The sequence below is a fragment of the Pongo abelii genome, chromosome 14, assembly GCF_028885655.2.
Source record: "Pongo abelii isolate AG06213 chromosome 14, NHGRI_mPonAbe1-v2.0_pri, whole genome shotgun sequence".
In the NCBI taxonomy this organism is placed as follows: Eukaryota; Metazoa; Chordata; class Mammalia; order Primates; family Hominidae; genus Pongo; species Pongo abelii.
The window spans coordinates 31005635-31024981 of NC_071999.2; the positions used below are offsets into that span (position 1 = coordinate 31005635).

At 42.0% G+C, this 19347-nt stretch overlaps 1 protein-coding gene across 9 annotated transcripts in view; it reads right to left on the reverse strand.

Annotated features, from left to right (window-relative positions):
- The window catches only part of RNF6 (ring finger protein 6), a 140234-nt gene that overhangs the window by 645 nt on the left and 120242 nt on the right, over positions 1–19347 (reverse strand). For 8 of the 9 annotated variants that reach the window (XR_010136647.1, XR_008512510.2, XR_008512511.2 and 5 more), the window contains one exon: positions 13746–13828. The gene's annotated coding sequence lies outside the window, so the exon portion shown is untranslated. Of the gene's footprint in view, positions 1–13731; positions 13829–19347 lie in introns of those variants that run through there. The other variant, XR_010136649.1, reaches the window with a different exon arrangement.

The following is a 19347-nucleotide window of genomic DNA, read 5'->3' on the forward strand; positions in this document are numbered from 1 at the left end:
TTTTTTTGAGATGGAGTCTTGCTCTGTCGCCCAGGCTGGAGTGCAGTGGTGCAATCTCGGCTCACCATAAGCTCTGCCTCCCGGGTTCACGCCATTCTCCTGCCTCAGCTTCCCGAGTAGCTGGGACTACAAGTGCCTGGCTAATTTTTTTGTATTTTTAGTAGAGACGGGGTTTCACCGTGTTAGCCAGGATGGTCTCGGTCTCCTGACCTCATGATCTGCCCACCTCGGCCTTGCAAAGAGGTGTGTACTTTTAAAAGCTCTCCCAAGGATCCTAAGGTACATCATGTCCTACACAGAAAACTTCTGTCCTACAGGATGCAGCCTGGCCAGGGCTAGGTCAGTCTTGCTGTGTTGACCATCTTGGACTCTTGCTGAGACCGAGTAGGCAACTGCTCCTGTCTATGTGGCCAAGCAGTGGCCTCATGGGCCCCTGGCTTCCCTTCCTCACCACCATTGGAGAGGAGCAGCTCTGGAGATGTCTGAATCTTGAAACTAACACTTGTAATTGGAACCTAGAAAAGTAATTTATGAAGCTGAAAATTTGATGGGGGATGACACATAACATTAATATTAAATTTGGTAAAGAATACATCATGCTAGAAACATTCCTGTCTTAAAACCTGGATGATTTAAATAGGTTTTCAAAGTGCTTTACACACAAGGAGAGGTGGTTCCAAGATGGCCAAATAGGAACAGCTCCAGTCTACAGCTCCCAGCGTGAGCGATGCAGAAGACAAGTGATTTCTGCATTTCCAACTGAGGTACCGGGTTCATCTCACTGGGGCTCATCAGTCAGTGGGGGCAGGACAGTGGGTGCAGCCCACCTAGTGTGAGCCAAAGCAGGGCGAGGCATCACCTCACCTAGGAAGCGCAAGGGGTCAGGGAATTCCCTTTCCTAGCAAAGGGAAGGGGTGACAGATGGCACCTGAAAATGGGGTCACTCCCACCCTAATACTGCACTTTTCCAGTGGTCTTAGTAAATGGCACACCAGGAGATTATGTCCCGCACCTGGCTCGGAGGGTCCCATGCCCACAGAGCCTTGCTCATTGCTAGCACAGCAGTCTGAGATCGAGCTGCAAAGCAGCAGCGAGGCTGGGGGAGGGGCGCCCGCCATTGCTGAGGCTTGAGTAGGTAAACAAAGCGGCCAGGAAGCTCGAACTGGGTGGAGCCCACTGCTGCTCAAGAAGGCTTGCCTGCCTCCGTAGACTCCACCTCTGGGGACAGGGCATAGCTGAACAAAAGGCACAGAAACCACTGCAGACTTAAATGTCCCCGTCTGACAGCTTTGAAGATAGTAGTAGTTCTCCCAGCACAGAGTTTGAGATCTGAGAACAGACAGACTGCCTCCTCAAGTGGGTCCCTGACCCCCAAGTAGCCTAACTTGGAGGCACCTCCCAGTAGGGGCAGACTGACACCTCACATGGCCGGGTACCCCTCTGAGACAAAGCTTCCAGAGGAACGATCAGGCAGGAACATTTGCTGTTCAGCAATATCTGCTGTTCTGCAGCCTCCGCTGCTGATACCTGAGCAAACAGCATCTGGAATGGACCTCCAGCAAACTCCAACAGACCTGCAGCTGAGGGTCTTGACTGTTAGAAGGAAAACTAACAAACAGAAAGGACATCCACACAAAAACCCCATCTGTACGTCACCATCATCAAAGACCAAAGGTAGATAAAACCACAAAGATGGGGAAAAAACAGAGCAGAAAAGCTGAAAATTCTAAAAATCAGAGCACCTCTCCCCCTACAAAGGAACACAGCTCCTCGCCAGCAACGGAACAAAGCTGGACGGAGAATGATTTTGACGAGTTGAGAGAAGAAGGCTTCAGATGATCAAACTTCTCTGAGCTAAAGGAGGAAGTTTGAACCCAACACAAAGAAGCTAAAAACCTTGAAAAAAGATTAAAAGAATGGCTAACTAGAATAACCAATGCAGAGAAGTCCTTAAATGAGCTGAAAACCATGGCATGAGAACTACGTGATGAATGCACAAGCTTCAATAACCAATTCAATCAACTGGAAGAAAGGGTTTCAGTGATTGAAGATCAAATGAATGAAATGAAGTGAGAAGAGAAGTTTAGAGAAAAAAGAATAAAAAGAAATGAACAAAGCCTCCAAGAAATATGGGACTATGTGAAAAGACCAAATCTACGTCTGATTGGTGTACCTGAAAGTGACGGGGAGAATGGAACCAAGTTGGAAAACACTCTGCAGGATATTATCCAGAACTTCCCCAACCTAGCAAGGCAGGCCAACATTCAAATTCAGGAAATACAGAGAATGCCACAAAGATACTCCTCAAGAAGAGCAACTCCATGACACATAATTTTCAGATTCACCAAAGTTGAAATGAAGGAAAAAACATTAAGGGCAGCCAGAGAGAAAGGTCGGGTTTCCCACAAAGGGAAGCCCATCAGACTAATAGCTGATCTCTCTGCAGAAACTCTACAAGCCAGACAGTGGGGGCCAATATTTAGCATTCTTAAAGAAAAGAATTTTCAACCCAGAATTTCATATCCAGCCAAACTAAGCTTCGTAAGTGAAGGAGAAATAAAATCCTTTACAGACAAGCAAATGCTGAGAGATTTTGTCACCACCAGGCCTGCCCTAAAAGAGCTCCTGAAGGAAGCACTACACATGGAAAGGAACAACTGGTACCAACCAATGCAAAAACATGCCAAATTGTAAAGACCATCAAGGCTAGGAAGAAACTGCATCAACTAACGAGCAAAATAACCAGCTAACATCATAATAACAGGATCAAATTCACACATAACAATATTAACTTTAAATGTAAATGGGCTAAATGCTCCAATTAAAAGACACGGACTGGCAAATTGGATAAAGAGTCAAGACCCATCAGTGTGCTGTATTCAGGAAACCCATCTCACATGCAGAGACACACATAGGCTCAAAATAAAAGGATGGAGGAAGATCTACCAAGCAAATGGAAAACAAGAAAAGGCAGGGGTTGCAATCCTAGTCTCTGATAAAACAGACTTCAAACCAACAAAGATCAAAAGAGACAAAGAAGGCCATTACATAATGGTAAAGGGATCAATTCAGCAAGAAGAGCTAACTATCCTAAATATATATGCACCCAATACAGGAGCACCCAGATTCATAAAGCAAGTCTTTAGAGACCTACAAAGAGACTTAGACTCCCACACAATAATAATGGGAGATTGTAACACCCCACTGTCAACATTAGAGAGATCAACGAGACAAAAAGTTAACAAGGATATCCAGGAATTGAACTGAGCTCTGGACCAAGCTAACCTAATAGACATCTGCAGAACTCTCCACCCCAAATCAACAGAATATACATTCTCCTCAGCACCACATCACACTTACTCCAAAATTGAACACATAGTTGGAAGTAAAGCACTCCTCAGCAAATGTAAAAAACAGAAATTATAACAAACTCTCTCTCAGACCACAGTGCAATCAAACTAGAACTCAGGATTAAAAACTCACTCAAAACCGTTCAACTACATGGAAACTGAACAACTTGCTCCTGAATGACTACTGGGTACATTACGAAATGAAGGCAGAAATAAAGATGTTCTTTGAAACCAATGAGAACAAAGACACAACATACCAGAATTTCTGGGACACATTTAAAGCAGTGTGTAGAGGGAAATTTATAGCACTAAATGCCCACAAGAGAAAGCAGGAAAGATCTAAAATTGACACCCTAACATCACAATTAAAAGAACTCGAGAAGCAAGAGCAAACACATTCAAAAGCTAGCAGAAGGCAACAAATAACTAAGATCAGAGAAGAACTGAAGGAGATAGAGATGCAAAAAACCCTTCAAAAAATCAATGAATCCAGGAGCTGGTTTTTTGAAAAGATCAACAAAATTGATACAATGCTAGCAAGACTAATAAAGAAGAAAAGAGAGAAGAATCAAATAGACATAATAAAAAATGATAAAGGGGATAACACCACCGATCCCACAGAAATACAAACTACCATCAGAGAATACTATAAACACCTCTGCACAAATAAACTAGAAAATCTAGAAGAAATGGATAAATTCCTCAACACAGACACCCTCCCAAGACTAAACCAGGAAGTAGTTGAATCCCTGAATAGGACAATAACAGGCTCTGAATTTGAAGCAATAATTAATAGCCTACCAACCAAAAAAGGTCCAGGACCAGACAGATTCACAGCCAAATTCTACCAGAGGTACAAGGAGGAGCTGGTACCATTCCTTCTGAAACTATTCCAATCAACAGAAAAAGAGGGAATTCTCCCTAATTCATTTTATGAGGCCGGCATCATCCTGATACCAAAGCCGGGCAGAGACACAACACAAAAAAAGGGAATTTTAGACCAATATCCTTGATGAACATTGATGCAAAAATCCTCAATAAAATACTGGCAAACAGAATCCAGCAGCACATCAAAAAGCTTATCCACCATGATCAAGTGGGCTTCATCCCTGGGATGCAAGGCTGGTTCAACATATGCAAATCAATAAACATAAACTAGCATATAAACAGAACCAAAGACAAAAACCACATAATCATCTCAATAGATGCAGAAAAGGCCTTGGACAAAATTCAACAGCCCTTCATGCTAAAAACGCTCAATAAATTAGGTATTGATGGGACATATCTCAAAATAATAGGAGCTATTTATGATAAACCCACAGCCAATATCATATTGAATGGGCAAAAACTGGAAGCATTCCCTTTGAAAACTGGCACAAAACAGGGATGCCCTCTCTCACCACTCCTATTCAACATAGTGTTGGAAGTTCTGGCCAGGGCAATTAGGCAGGAGAAAGAAAGAAAGGGTATTCAATTAGGAAAAGGGGAAGTCAAATTGTCTCTGTTTGCAGATGACATGATTGTATATTTAGAAAACCCCATTGTCTCAGCCCAAAATCTCCTTAAGCTGATAAGCAACTTCAGCAAAGTCTCAGGATATAAAATCAATGTGCAAAAATCACAAGCATTCTTATACACCAATAACAGACAAACAGAGAGCCAAATCATGAGTGAACTCCCATTCACAATTGCTTCAAAGAGAATAAAATACCTAGGAATCCAACTTACAAGGGATGTGAAGGACCTCTTCAAGGAGAACTGCAGACCACTGCTCAACAAAATAAAAGAGGGCACAAACAAATGGAAGAACATTCCATGCTCATGGATAGGAAGAATCCATATCATGAAAATGACCATACTGCCCAAGGTAATTTATAGATTCAATGCCATCCCCATCAAGCTACCAATGACTTTCTTCACAGAATTGGAAAAAACTACTTTAAAGTTCATATGGAACCAAAAAAGAGCCCACATTGCCAAGACAATCCTAAGCCAAAAGAACAAAGCTGGAGGCAGCACGCTACCTGACTTCAAACTATACTACAAGGCTACAGTAACCAAAACAGCATGGTACTGGTATCAAAACAGAGATATAGACCAATGGAACAGAACAGAGCCCTCAGAAATAATACCACACATCTACAACCATCTGATCTTTGACAAACCTGACAATAACAAGCAATGGGGAAAGGATTCCCTATTTAATAATTGGTGCTGGGAAAACTGGCTAGCCATATGTAGAAAGCTGAAACTGGATCTCTTCCTTACCCTTATACAAAAATTAATTCAAGATGGATTAAAGACTTACATGTTAGATCTAAAACCATAAAAACCCTAGAAGAACACCTAGGCAATACCATTCAGGACATAGGCATGGGCAAGGACTTCATGTCTAAAACACCAAAAGCAATGGCAACAAAAGCCAAAATTGACAAATGGGATCTAATTAAACTAAAGAGCTTCTGCACAGCAAAAGAAACTACCATCAGAGTGAACAGGCAACCTACAAATTGGGAGAAAATTTTTGCAATCTACTCATCTGACAAAGGGCTAATATCCAGAATCTACAAAGAACTCAAACAAATTTACAAGAAAAACAACCCCATCAAAAAGTGGGTAAAGGATATGAACACACTTCTCAAAAGAAGACATTTATGCAGCCAACAGACACATGAAAAAATGTTCATCATCACTGGCCATCAGAGAAATGCAAATCAAAACCACAATGAGATACCATCTCACACCAGTTAGAATGGCGATCATTAAAAAGTCAGGAAACAACAGGTGCTGGAGAGGATGTGGAGAAATAGGAGCACTTTTACACTGTTGGTGGGTCTGTAAACTAGTTCAACCATTGTGGAAGACAGTGTGGCGATTCCTCAAGGATCTAGAACTAGAAATACCACTTGACCCAGCCATCCCATTACTGGGTATATACCCAAAGGATTATAAATCATGCTGCTATAAAGGCACATGCACACGTATGTTTATTACGACACTATTCACAATAGCAAAGACTTGGAACCAACCCAAATGTCCATCAATGATAGACTGGATTAAGAAAATGTGGCACATATACCCCATGGTTACTGTGCAGCCATAAAAAAGGATGAGTTCATGTCTTTTGTAGGGACATGGATGAAGCTGGAAACCATCATTCTCAGCAAACTATCACAAGGACAAAAAACCAAACACCGCATGTTCTCACTCATAGGTAGGAATTGAACAATGAGAACACTTGGACACAGGAAGGGGAACATCACACACTGGGGCCTGTTGTGGGGTGGGAGGAGGGTGGAGGGAAAGCGTTAGGAGATATACCCAATGTAAATGACGAGTTAATAGGTGCAGCACACCAACACGGCACATGTATACATATGTAACAAACCTGCACGTTGTGCACATGTACCCTAGAACTTAAAGTATAATAAAAAGAAAAAAAAAGTGGTTTACTTACATTTAAATGATAGTAAGACATTCCCAGAGGTGTCAATTCATTGATAAGCATGGTGTCCTCTGGAGGAGCAATCTTACAATTATTTCTGAAAGTAGTTCAGGCACTCAGTGTAACTCACTACAGAGAGCTAGCAAGTGTTCCTGTCCTTCTCTAACTCTTGATCTTGATAGGTTGAACAATAGAGTGGCCACCCTCGAATAATACATTCCGATTAAAACACAGCACATCAAGCTAGACAAACACTATTTCCACCCCCATGTATCTAAGGTTTATAGCTTGGCTCATTAATGACAATGGATTTACTAGTAAGTAGTTACGCTCTTCGAAATAAGAAAAATAAATTATACATGGAACTTGTATCCACATGTTATCTACGAAATTATTAATTAAATGAAATGCTTTTGTGTGGAACGAAGGCCGAGTGGTCTACAACCTTCTCTGTACATTAGAATCCCCTGAGGATTTAGAAAAACTCGGAGTAACCTGCCCAAGCAACTCCCCACCTCTCAGTGAGCACCAGGAATTCACCTGGTGATGGCCGGGCCCCAGCTCGAGTTTCTGAGTTAGTGAGAAGGAGGGGGGCACAACAACTGGCATTTTTAACAACTTCCCAGGTGATGCATCTGTCAGAGGTGTTCGAACCAGAGCGACTATATCTTGAATAGGGGCTGGGAAATAGGGCTGAGACCTACTGGGCTGCATTCCCAGGAGGTTAGGCATTCTAAATCACAGGATGAGATAGGAGGTTGGCACAGGACACAGGTCATAAAGACCTTGCTGATAAAACAGGTTGCAGTAAAGAAGCTGCTAAACCCACTAAAACCAAGATGTTGACGAAAGTGGCCTCTGGTTGTCCTCACTGCTCATTATACACAAATCATAATGCACTAGCATGCTACAACACACTCCCACCAGCACCAGGACAGTTTACAGATGCCATGGCAACATCAGGAAGTTGCCCTATATGGTCTAAAAGGGGAGGAATCCTCAGTTCCAGGAATTTCCCACACCTTTCCAAGAAAACTCATGAATAATCCACCCCTTGTTTAGCATATAATCAAGAAACAACTGCAAGATATCCTTAGTTGATATCCTAGAAGATAGCCCAAGCTGCTGCTCTGCCTATGGAGTAGTCATTCTTTATTCCTTACTTGCTTTCACTTTATGAATTCGCCTCTAATTCCTTCTTGCACGAGAGCCAAGAACCCTCTCTTGGGGCGTGGATTGGAACCCCTTTCAGGTAACACATTTGCTGTTGCCTAGGACTGTGCATGGAGAGCCACTGTTTTAGGTCACGGTTGTCACAGTCTCTGGATGGATGCTGGTATCAGTGTTTCCCAACTCTTTGGGATTTCCTCCCTTCTCTCTTCCTTCTTTTCCTCCTTCCTTCCCACTTCAGGAACATTTCATTTAGAACCTCAAGGTGGAACTTTAGAGTTTTATAAAAGCACGCAGGTGTTTCTTGGAATAGCCATTGATGAATGACCAGTGGTTCGGAGGCAGCAGGAAGAAGGAGGGAATGCCCTTGGGGAGAGGGGATTGCCTGGAGGAAAGGTGACAGCACAGTTCCTGGGTGTGGCGGGAAATCCATGAGGAAGGTGCCCTGAGCTCCCCATGTGAGGAGGGGCCCACACTAAGTCAGCTATGCAAACAATTACAGTGGGAAAAGGCCTGTCTCGATATTTAATTTAACTAATTAATTAATTAATTACTTTTTTATTTTAAGACAGAGTATTGCTCTGTTGCCCAGGCTGGAGTGCAGTGGTGCAATCTGGGCTCACTGCAACCTCCGCCTCCTGGGTTCAAGTGATTCTTCTGCCTGAGCCTCCCAAGTAGCTGGGATTACAGGCACCCACCACCACACCTGGCTAATTTTTATATTTTTAGTACAGAAGGGGTTTCACTATGTTGGTCAAGCTGGTCTCGAACTCCTGACCTAAAGTGATCCACCCACCTCGGCCTCTCAAAGTGGTGGGACTACAGGCATGAGCCACCCACCAAGCCCCTTTCTATTTTATTTTTAATGTTCTAATCATAAAAACATTTAGGACTATAAAAATGAGCAGATAAAAAATATTCCCACTCCCTCTTAATGGAAGATGTGTTCACATTTTACAGTTTCTTCCCCAAAGGAGAAACAAAGTTCTCTTTTTACCAGGCCCATTTCCCTGCTTTTCATTCTTGACCTAATACCTGCAGGGAGCAGGATGGCCGGATTTGGCCTAGAGGGAATGTTTCTCCTCCTTGTGCACCAAGACACATGCGCACAGCGGGCTTTCCGGAGCTCATTGTTTCCGCTGCAAAACCCCATCCAAGGCTCTGGGCGATGTTTTGGAATTTATCAGCTTTTGTACATTAGTGAAATATGATGATTTCTTTCTCATTCTAAACAAATATTTGCTTTTGAACCTAATTTTGCATTTATAGTTTTGTATTGTTTTCCTAAAGAGGGTCCCCCAACTGTATAAAGTGTTGGCCTCACAAAACCTGGGTCTGACGTTTATTCAGAGGCAATATATATCATCTGGAAACCTGAGCTGTTTTTCGTTTTCACAGTCTCCCAGGGAAGAAGAGTGAGAGCTGAAGTTAAGTGGGAGAACAGAAATCCAGGCCACCAACCTCCATGGCACCTGATGAGGAGCAGACCTGCTCCCAGCTCTGCCTACTGAACCTTAAACCGCCATTTGCATCCAAACAGGGAGCTCAGAGGAAGCCTCCAGCTCTTTGCATTCCCCACTTTCATTCATCTTTCAGGAAGTCCTAACAGACATAGAGTCCTGATGCGGGCCTGGAAGAAGCCCTCATGGACCCAACAACTGTGAACTTTTCCCTGGCTGGCTTCCTAACGAATCTGCTTCCTCAATACTCAGCCACAGCCAAGAATATGAGAAAGAACCGGCATCCTGAAATTAACAGAGAATTTTCCCCTTTTGTTTCTTATCTGAATTGCTTCGAGTGCTTTACAAATTAAAGTCAATATTGTGGTATACAACAGAAACACATACAGGATCTAAAAAGCTACAAACTGGCTGAGGGTCTTCCCCTCCAGAAATGAGGAAGAATGTGAGGAGAAAAAACACCTTAGAACCTCTTTGATTCAATAAAATGTCTAACCATCCAATAGTGTTTCCTATTATAATATTAAAAAATAGTAAGTCATGAAAATAATTTCTTCCTACATAATGAGTAACTTTTAAAAAGTAATTGAAATATATTTTTTCTATTTCTCATATCCATTCAATGCTATTCTGAGGTCATTCACACTCTCCATATTACATTGGTTTTAGGATGGTATGGTTCTTGCAGAAAGCACTTATTCCACTATTTGAATCCAGATACATATGGCCTTTTACACTTCACACTGCCTATAATGATGCCAACAGCAGGAAATTCCAAAAGAGTAGAGACATTGGAGCTTAGAGATAATAACTAACTTGCCTAATGCCCCACAGCTGGTTAATCGGCAGAACTGAGATGCCCATCTATCTGATTTCCATGTCTCTGCTCTGGAACTGAACAATGTAACACTTTGGAGCGAGGCAGAGTGAAGTTCCGGTCTGGGCTCCACCAGTTAGTAGCTATATAATCGAAGGCAAGTGACTTAACCTTGCTAGGCCACCATTTCCTTCTCTGTAAATGGGGATCCATTCAGTTATTCTTACATTCAACAAGTATCTATTCACTATCTCCACATGGTGTCTCTAAAGATTTGGTGCAATAAAGGAGCTCAAAGGTTTAACAGAGGGCCAAGCTCACAGTATGTCCTCAATAAGTATCGATTCCATTTTGCCCATATTTATAGTTTACATTGGCGAGATGGAAGGAGGAATGGGTATCTTTTCATATGTATAATTCAGCATGGAGTGTTAACTAATTATTAGTTCACTCATCCAACAAACTTTTTGTTGAGCACATAATATGTACTGGGCATTCTTCTATATGCTTGAAATAAATCAATGAAGAAAACAAAAAATGCTGTCATGGAGCTTACAGTCTAGCAATAAAGACAGATAATAAGCAAGGGCATAATAAAAAGCTAATCATGTAGTACCCAACAGCATAATAAAGAGCTACAAAGGAAAGAAAACATAAACTGGAGATAGAGGGTGGGAGTTGTGTAGAGCAATAAGGGTGGGCTACACTGAGAAGGTGATATTTGGGCAAAGATGTCCAGGAAGTGAAGAGGTGAGCCAAACCAAGATATGAGAGATGAGCAATCTAGGCAGAGGGTAGATCCAGTGCAAAGGCTCTAGCATTCCTGGTACGTTACGAGGAAAGCACAGAGGCTGGAGTGGAATGAGGGAAGAGCAAGAAGAGTGGGAAATGACACCAGGGAGGTGATGGAGCCCAGATCAAGCAAGTCCTTGCTGGCCATTGTAAGGACTTTGGCTTTACTTTGAATGTGATGGATAGCCACTGGATAGCAGAGTTTTGAGCCAAAAACTGATCTGCTTGCTCTGATGTATTATAAATGGATTACTTTGGCTGCTGCATGGAGCTCGGGTGGAAGCAAGAAGACTTGTTAGGAGGCTGTTGTGGTAGTGCAGACAGAGATGATGGTGGTTCAGACCACAGTGAAGTGAGTAAGAAGCAGTCATGGTCTGAATACAATGTAATGGCAGAACCAATGCAGTAGCCTAATGTGTGACTCAAGGATTTTGGCCTGAGCCAAACTGAACTGGAAATATGAAGTTGTCATCAACTGAGACAGACAAGGCTGTGGATGGTGCAGGCTTGGTGGAAGGGGAAACCTAGAGTTTGGTTTTGGATATGTGAAGTCTAAAATATCTAGTAGACAACCAAATGTGGATGCTGAATGGGTAGTTAGATGTTTGAATTTGGGATTTAAGAGGGAAGTGTGGGCAGACTGCACATATAAATTTGGGAGTTATCAACATAGAGTTGATATTTAAAACCATGAGACTAGATGAGATTATCAGTGGAGTAAGTATAGACAGAGAAAAGAAAAAAAATTTGAACAGACCCATGGGACATTCAAATATTAAGAGATTGGGGAGAAAAGAGGAAGTCAGCCAAAATTTTAGAAGAGTGACCTGTGAGATAGAAGGATACTCAGAATGTGGTACCCTGGAAATCAGGTAAAGAAATGTCCCAAAGGGGAGGAAGCCACCTACAATGCCACCTGCTGCTGGTAGATCAACTGGGATGAGGAGCAAGAAGGGACCAGTAGATTTTAGCAACATGAAGGTCATGGGTGACTGACATCAGTTGAATGGTGAGAGTGAAAGCCTGAATGTAGTGGATTTAAGAGAGGATGGGAGAAGAGGAACTGGAGGCAATGGGTACAGATGCTTTTATCAAGAACTCCTACTGCAAGGGAGTGTAATGACATGAAGTGAAATCTAATGGGTAATGTGTGGTCAAGAGGAAGTTCCACTTTTTAGGACAGCCTGTTGTGTGTGCTGGTGTGAATGATCCTGCAGAGAGTGGAAAATGGATGATGTAGGTAATAGGAGAGAATTGCTGGAGTGGTGTTCTTGAGTAAGCAAGAGTGGATGGATTCAATGGTGCAAATAAGATGGGCTTTACACAGGTGTGAACAGCAAAGCCGTGGGAAGGCAGAGCGTGTGGGTGCATATTGCTGGAAGGAGAGGTGTGGTCAGAGCACAGGGGAGGTCATTTCTTGTTCCACTTTCTCAGGGAAGTAGAAATCGAGGTCACAGTTGGGAATGAGGATGGGAGAGATGTAACCTAAATCCCTAAGATTCGTGCTCTACCTGATGTGTTCCTGTCCTGGTTCATTTTTCACCTTTTGTTACCATGCAGCTGTTTCTTCCTAAATGTCTCTAGGGATTTGGGAAAAGTGAAGTAGTGGGCATAGGGCAGGCTGCAGGAGCAGTGTGTGTATGTGTTTCCGCTTGTGTGCAGGAGAGACATAGTGGTCCATCCAAAGAGGCCTAAATATCAGTAATACAAAAAAAAAAGCAACAATAAGATAACTTAGAATTTTAAAATTCTACAGCTTTCAATGAACACCTTGGTCACAAAAAAGAAGGGGAGCAAGGAGGTCTCATTTCCAAAAAATACCAGGTGTTTCTTTATTGTTACTACCTTTTTGTTTGACTTTTCTCTTTCCCAGTACAGCATTCAGCATTCATATTGCCTAACTCAGCTCACACAGGGCCTCTGTGCCTTCCATTGAGGCACTTCTTGGATGTATTGCTTATTAAAGGAGGGGGAATGGGGAAAATGAAATAACCTTAAAAAGTTTTCATGCCTAACTGGGCTATATTAACTCTATACCAAAAAAGTGCATGTAAATTTTTTTGGTAAAAATTATTTGGAGTCAAACACCACTTTTACCTTTAAAATGGCGTATTGGGAATCTGTTAAAGAATCTTGAAAACATCAGGATTTTACATTTAAAAATTTTATGATTTAGGGATGAGAGACCAGGAATGACCTTCTTCCAAATTGTACTTACTTTAGGACAAGTACATAAATTTCTCAAATCTAATTGAGCTCTCCTTCTCTATGAGAACTACCTTACTTAAATAAAAAAAAATAATTCAGGTAGTTTTCATTTATTTTTGATATTTGTGTAAGATACACATAACAACATTTTCCATCTTAACTATTTTAAGTGTACAGTTCAGTGGCATTAACTACATTCACATTGTGTGAAACCATCTCCACCATCCATCTCTGGAGTGCTTTTCATTTTTTCATCTTGCAGACCAATCTCTCCATTCCTCTCTCCTCCCAACCCCTGGCAACTGCCCATCTACTTTCTGTCTCTGTGAATTTGACTACCGTAGCTTTCTCCCATACATGGAATCATGCATATTTGTCCTTTCGTGTCTTGCTTATTTCATGTAGTGTGATATCCTCCAGTAGAATGACCTTTTAATTACTGATTCTTCTCATGAATAGATAGGGTTTCAATGTCATGGGCCACTTTACAGTGCATTACTTACGTGGGACATTTAGACCAAGAGAGCTGTTCATGAGGACATTGTTGGAGGGTGACTTAGTTGATTGGGGAGTTATTCTCTTCACCCTGGGAATAAATCAAACACAGCCTGGCTTTAGTTCATTGGAACACATCTCAAAGGAGTTTATTGGAAAAAATCAAGTTGCAAAGTGAAAGTGAAAAACTGTATTCACATTTTGGAAAATGTTCATATATTTAAAATAAGATAGGCTGGGTGTGGTGGCTCACACCTGTAATCCCAATACTTTGGGAGTCTGTGGCAGGTGGATCACTTGAAGTCAAGAGTTCGAGACCAGACTGGCCAACGTGATGAAACCCCGTCTCTACTAAAAATACAAAAATTAGCTGGGTGTGGTGGCACAAGCCTGTAATCCCAGCTACTAGGGAGGCTGAGACATGAGAATCACTTGAATCTACGGGGCAGAGGTTGCAGTGAGCCCAGATTGCACCACTGCACTCCAGCATAGGTGACAGAACAAGACTCCATCTCAAAACAAAACAAAAATATTCCTGGGCAAGATGGTCGAACAGGAACAACTCTGGTCTGCAGCTCCCAGGGAGACCAATGCAGACGGTGGCTGATTTCTGCATTTCCAACTGAGATACCTGGCTCATCTCACTGGGACTGGATAGACAGTGGGTGCAGTCCACAGAGGGCAAGCAGAAGCAGGATGGGGCATTGTCTCACCCGGGAAGTGCAAGGGGTCAGGGAACTCCCTCCCGTAGCCAAGGGAAGCCTTGAAGGACCGTGCCATGAGGAACAGTGCATTCCAGCCCAGATACTATGCTTTTCCCATGGTCTTTGCAACCCACAGACCAAGAGATTCCCTTGGGTGCCTATGCCACCAGGGCCCTGGGTTTCAAGCACAAAACTGGGCAGCTGTTTGGGTAGACACCGAGCTAGCTGCAGGATTTTTTTTTCATACCCCAGTGGCACCTGGAATGCCAGCGAGACGGAACTGTTCACTCTCCTGGAAAGGGGGCTGAAGCCAGGGAGCCAAGTGGTCTAGCTCAGCGGATCCCACCCCCACGGAGCCCAGCAAGCTAAGATTCACTGGCTTGAAATTCTTGCTGCCAGCACAGCAGTCTGAAACTGACCTGGAATATTTGAACTTGGTTGTGGGGGGGCATCCACCATTACTGAGGCTTGAGTAGGCGGTTTTCCCCTCACAGTGTACATGAAGCCCTCCAGAAGTTCAAACTGGGCAGAGCCCACCTCAGTGCCACAAAGCCACAGTAGCCAGACTGCCTCTTTAGATTCCTCCTCTTTGGGCATGGCATCTCTGAAAGAAAGGCAGTAGCCCCAGTCAGGGGCTTATAGGTAAACTCCCATCTTCCTGGGACAGAGCACCTGGGGAAGGGGCAGCTATGGGCACAGCTTCAGCAGACTTAAACATTCCTGCCTGCTGGCTCTGAAGAGAGCAGTGGATCTCCCAGCACAGTGCTCAAGCTCTGCTAAGGGACAGACTACTCCTCAAGTGGGTCCCTGACCCACAAGCCTCCTGACGGAGAGACACCTCCCAGCAGGAATCGACAGGAATCATACAGGAGAGCTCCAGATGGCATCTGGCAGGTATCCCTCTGGGACAAAGCTTCCAGAGGAAGGAAGAGGCAGCAATCCTTGCTGTTCTGCTGGTGACACCCAGGCAAACAAGGTCTGGAGTGGACCCCCAGCAAACTCCAACAGACCTGCAGAAGAGTGGCCTGACTGTTAGAAGGAAAACTAACACACCGAAAGCAATACTATCAATATCAAAAAAAGGATGACCAAGCAAAAACTCCATCTGGAGGTCACCAACAGAAGATCAAAGGTAGATAAATCCACGAAGATAAGGAAAAACCGTGAAAAAAGGCTGAAAATGCCAAAAACCGGAACGCCTCTTCTCCTCCAAAGGATCACAACTCCTTGCCAACAAGGGAACAAAACTGGCTGGAGAATGAGTTTGACAAATTGACAGAAGTAGGCTTCAGAAGGTGGGTAATAAGAAACTCTTCTGAGCTAAAGGAGCATCTTCTAACCCAGTGCAAGGAAGCTATGAACCTTGATAAAAGGTTAGAGGAATTGATAACTAGAATAACCAATTTACAGAAGAACATAAATGACCCGATGGAGCTGAAAAACACAGCACAAGAACTTCGTGAAGCATACAGAAGTATCAATAGCCGCATCAATCAAGCGGAAGAAAGGATATCAGAGACTAAAGATCAACTTAATGAAATAAAGCATGAAGACAAGATTAGAGAAAAAAGAGTGAAAAGGAATGAACAAAGCCTTCAATAAATATGGGACTATGTGAAAAGACCAAACCGATGTTTGATTGGTGTACCTGATGAGTGACGGGGAAAAGGGAAACAAGTTGGGAAACATTCTTCAGGATATTATCCAGGAAAACTTCCCCAACCTAGCAAGACAGGACAACATTCAAATTCAGGAAATACAGAGAACACCACAAAGATACTCCTCGAGAAGAGCAACCCCAAGACACATAATCATCAGATTCACCAAGGTTGAAATGAAGGAAAAAATGTTAAGGGCAGCCAGAAAAGTCAGGTCACCCACAAAGGGAAGCCCATCAGACTAACAGTGGATCTCTCTGCAGAAACCCTACAAGCCAGAAGAGCGTAGGGGCCAATATTCAACATTCTTAAAGAAAAGAATTTTTAACCCAGAATTTCTTATCCAGCCAAACTAAGCTTCATAAGTGAAGGAGAAATAAAATCCTTTACAGACAAGCAAATGCTGAGAGATTTTGTCACCACCAGGCCTGCCTTACAAGAGCTCCTGAAGGAAGCACTAAATATGGAAAGGAAAAACCGGTACCAGCCACTGCAAAAACATACCAAATTGTAAAGACCATCGACACTACGAAGAAATGCATTAACTAATGGGCAAAATAACCAGCTAGGATCATAACGACAGGATCAAATTCACACATAGTAATATTAACCTTAAATGTAAATGGGCTAAATGTCCCAATACAAAGACACAGACTGGCAAATTGAATAGAGTCAAGACCCATCGGTGTGCTGTATTCAGGAGACCCATCTCACATGCAAAGACACAAGTAGGCTCAAAATAAAGGGATTGAGGAATATTTACCAAGCAACTGGAAAGCAAAAAAAAAAGCAGGGGTTGCAATCCTAGTCTCTGATAAAACAGACTTTAAACCAACAAAGATCAGAAGAGACAAAGAAGAGCATTACGTAATGGTAAAGGGATCAATTCAACAAGAAGAGCTAACTATCCTAAACATATATGCACCCAATACAGGAGCACCCAGATTCATAAAGCAAGTTCTTAGAGACCTACAAAGAGACTTAGACTCCTACACAGTAATAGTTGGAGACTTTAACACCCCACTGTCAATATTAGACAGATCAATGAGACAGACAATTAATAAGGATATTTAGGACTTGAGCTCAGCTCTGGACCAAGTGGACCTAATAGACATCTACAGAACTCTCCACCCGAAGTCAACAGAATATACATTCTTCTCAGCACCACATTGCACTTATTCTAAAGTTGACCACATAATTGGAAGTAAAACACTCCTTAGCAAATGCAAAAGAATGGAAATCATAACAAACAGTCTCTCAGACCACAGTGCAATCAAATTAGAACTCGGGATTAAGAAACTCACTCAAAACCATGTTGGCCAGGCTGGTCTCGAACTCCTTACCTCAGGTGATCTGCCCGCCTCAGCCTCCCAAAGTGCTGGAATTACCAGCATGAGCCACCATGCCCAGCCAGCATGTTTCTTTAATTGCTGTTCTTCACTTATTTTTCTTCACCACATCCCCTAACTTGGCTTCTATTATAAATCTCCACATCTTTCTATTACTACTATTTCTCAGTTACTATCCTTTTCTTCCATGGAAATTTACTAGCACAACTATATATAATATATATTATAGTATTGTATATATAATACATGATTATTATAAATAATCATATGGCAACAGCAGATAAACAACATTATTATATATTATACACATATACACATTATACACATATGATTATCATATATATGTATATATGTAATATATATCATACACCATATATCATAATAGAATCACTTTAAAAAACTAGTGAGGAAAGAAGAAAGCTGCCCTGACCTCTGTGTATTTTTAAGTCCTCACAACATTTCTATCAAGTAGGCCTTCCTGTCTCTATTTTGCCGTACCAAGATGTTAAATAAACTGCTTGCTTGATAAATCCCAGAGAGTTTTTAATGTATAGTTCTGCCTCAAAGTCCTCTGGATTTTTTTCTTCTGGTTACTACTATAGATGGAATTTAAGCTCATTCCTATTATTCCTGATTTAGCAGTCCAAATAGGCTTGAAGATCTCTCCTCTCTACCTTAATCCCACACTCTGTCAACGCAAACTGCCCGAGACAGAACTTCTTTCTCATCATTTGACTTCCCTACTCTCAACCACGGATGGCTCTGTATGTCCTATAGAGATATTTCAAGAGACTCCTATAAATAAACTTCAAATCCCCACGACTTCTTAGCTCCTCCTCAAATCCCACACCCCTATGTCTTGCACAATCAGAGATTTGATCACACCAGAACATCCTCTACTCCCCAAATAGCTTATGTTCTCCTCTGTGTGATCACTGCCTCCTTATCCTCTTCTAAGGTATGTGTGCTGCTCCCAACTCCCATGTCTACCTTTTAAAATCCTACCTGTCCTTCCACAAAGATGCAACCTTCTCCACAAAGCCTTCCCAAAACTCTTCAATCAGAAATAACCTCTTCTATGTTCACCGAGAACATAATATGCTCATCTGCTTAGATCTGTCTAGTACTTTTTTTTTTCTTTTGCAGATAACTATGACTTCAAATAGACTGTGAGCTCCTCCGGGCCAGGGCAATGCATTCATCTTCATACAAACCTCCATTCCTTAGCCAGTTCTTAATACAAAGTAAATACTTACACGTGCTATGAAATGATTAGTAAAAAGAACAACTTCTTCAATAGCAAGAACGTCTCCCTTAATAGCAAGAACTTCTCCCAGTGAAAAGTTTTATACACAACTTTCAAATATGGTGGAACACAGAGGTACCCAGGTAAATAAAACATATACTAAATTCTAAACTGCATTAGAATTGCTAATCTTAAATTTAGTAATTTAACATTCTCCTTTGAAAGTAAATCTACAAAGTGACTTAAATAGATACCATGCCTTCTCCTTTTTCCTAACATTCTTTAGAAAAAGCATCAGCAAAGACTTAAAGGAGTGAAAACTAGAAATAAAAAGTGTAGATAATTACGTGATTACACCTAAATGGCCAGTTGGCAAATGAATACAAATATTACAAATTTAAGAATGAAAAGATCTTCTGTTCTTTACTTTAATATGTGGTAATATGTTCTTTACTTTAATATGTGGTAGCAGTACAGCAAGTAAAAATGGAATAAATACACCCGCAAAGTGGTGATGTAAGCCAAGAGCAGTGGCTCACACCTATAAATAATCCCAGCACTTTGGGAGGATGAGGGGAGAGCATCACTTGAGGACGGAGTTTGAGAAAATGGTGATCTCTTTAAAACACAAATCAGAGAACACTGCCCTGCTT